Source organism: Chiloscyllium plagiosum, chromosome 12 (genome assembly GCF_004010195.1).
Source record: "Chiloscyllium plagiosum isolate BGI_BamShark_2017 chromosome 12, ASM401019v2, whole genome shotgun sequence".
NCBI classification, from domain to species: Eukaryota; Metazoa; Chordata; class Chondrichthyes; order Orectolobiformes; family Hemiscylliidae; genus Chiloscyllium; species Chiloscyllium plagiosum.
This window is the reverse complement of record NC_057721.1, coordinates 81,846,711-81,849,204: the sequence shown is the minus strand read 5'-3', so window position 1 is coordinate 81,849,204 and position 2,494 is coordinate 81,846,711.

Genomic DNA, 2,494 nt, shown 5'->3' with positions numbered 1-2,494 from the left:
TGGGACCATCCCAGGGTGGTGGTGGAGGGGGGCGGGGCAGGGGGAATAGATGTGTAATAGGGTTTGCATGTCCATGGTGAAGAGGAGGCAGCTGGTGCTAGAAAACTGGAAATTACCGAACTCACTCAAAATGTCAGAAGTATAACAAATGTAAGTCAGAAGAGACTGGACAAGGGCAGAGGAAGGAGTGAAGAGAGTTCAGGTGGATAGGGGAACGGCTGAAATAATGGGTCTGCCAGAGCAGTGCTGTGTGTGGATTTTGGGAAGGAGGCAGAAGTGGGCTGTGTGGGATGGGGAACTACAAGGTGGGAAGATGTGGAGGGGAGATCTCTCAAGAAGATGTGATCAGCAGTAAGCCTGGAAACAACACTTTGATGTTCAGTGGAGGGCTCCTGCCCCAGGGGGAGACAGGAGCATGTGTCTGAGAGTTTGCACTCAGCCTCTGCCAGGGAAAGGTTGGCATGATGTGGAGTTGCCGGTGTTGGACTGCGGTGGACAAAGTTAAAAATCACACAACACCAGGTTATAGTCCAGCAGGTTTATTTGGAAGACAATTGCATGCCAGACAACAATGGCACATCCATTAACGGCAGGTAACAAAGTCAGGGTTGGACCTGAGGGAATGGAATTCAGAGGGAGACAGGTTAGTGTCGAGGAGGGGAACAGAGAAATTAGGATGGGCTGATGTCATCTCGCAGAGACCGAGTCCAGGTAAAAGGCCAAAGGGTGGGGCCCAGGTGAAAGGGCCTGTGGAGCAGGAGGAGAACTCCTGTCCAAAGAAGTGGGCATGAAGGCAAAGGTGACAGAAGAAGAGTTCAGCATCTTGTCATGACCGAAATTAATCAAAGTGGGAGCAGAAAGGGATTTTTTTTCTCAGAGCGAGTAAGTCAGGATCTGGAATGCACTGTCTGGAAATATGGTGGAAGTTGGTTCAATAGGAGCATTCAAGCGCGGCATTGGATAGAGCTTCAAAATACTAAGGGTAAAAAGACCCTCTTGGGAGTCATCCACAGGCCCCCAAACAGTAGTCTGGATGCCAGATGTAAGTTAAATCAGGAGCTGAAATTGGCCTGTCGCAAAGATGTCACTACAGTTGTTATGGGGGATTTTAACATGCAGGTAGACTGGGAGAATCAGGATGGTATTGGGCCTCAATAGAACAGCTGGTGCTGGAGCCGACCAGAGAGAAGGCAATTCTGGATCTGGTATTGTGCAACGAACCAGAATTGCTCAGAGTCCTCGAAGTGAAGGATGCATTGGGAAGTAGTGACCATAATACAATAAGCTTCAATCTGCACTTTGAGAGGGAGAGGGTACAGTCGGAAGTCAAAATTTTTCAGTTGAATAACGGGAAATATGGAGCTATGAGGGAGGAGCTGGCCAAAGTTCAATGGTTCAATACCTGAGCAGGGATGACATTGGAGGAACAATGGCAGATATTTCTGTGTATAATGCAGAAGTTGCAGGATGAGTTCATTCCAAGAAGGAAGAAAGATCCTAGGAGGAGGCAGGGGTGGCCATGGCTGATGAGGGAAGTTAAGAAACATATAAAGTCAAAAGAGAAAAAGTATAACATAGCAAAGATATTTGGGAAAACAGAGGACTGGGAAGCTTTTAAAGAACAACAGTGGATTACTAAGAAGGAAATACGCAGAGAAAAAATGAGGTACGAAGGTAAACTGGCCAATAATATAAAGGAGGATAGTAAAAGCTTTTTTAGGTATGTGAAAGGCAAAAAAATGGTTAAGACTAAAATTGGGCCCTTGAAGACAGAAACAGGGGAATATATTACAGCGAACAAAGAAATGGCGGAAGAATTGAATTGGTACTTCAGATCTGTGTTCACTGGGGAAGACACAAGCAATCTCCCTGAGGTAACAGTGGCTGAAGGACCTGAACTTAAGGGAATTTATATTTGCCAGGAATTAGTGTTGGAGAGACTGTTAGGTCTGAAGGCTGATAAGTCCCCGGGGCCTGATGGTCTACAACGCGGGTACTGAAGGAGGTGGCTCGAGAAATCGTGGATGCGTTGGTGATTATTTTCCAGAGTTCGAGAGATTCGGGATCAGTTCCTGCGGATTGGAGGGTGGCTAATGTTGTACCACCTTTTTAAGGAAGGTGGGAGAGAGAAAGCAGGAAATCATAGACCAGTTAGTCTGACCTCAGTGGTGGGAAAGATGCTGGAGTCTATTATAAAGGATACTGCACATCTGGATAGTAGTAACAGGATAGGACAGAGTCAGCATGGATTTATGAAGGAGAAATCATGCTTGACTAATCTTCTTGAATTTTTTGAGGATGTAACTAGGAAGTTGGACGAGGGAAATCCAGTAGATGTAGTCTACCTGGACTTTCAGAAAGCTTTTGATAAAGTCCCACACAGGAGGTTAGTGAGTAAAATTAGAGCGCATGGTATTGGGGGCAAAGTACTAGATTGGAGTGAAAATTGGTTGGCTAATAGGAAACAAAGGGTAGTGATAAACAGCTCCATTTC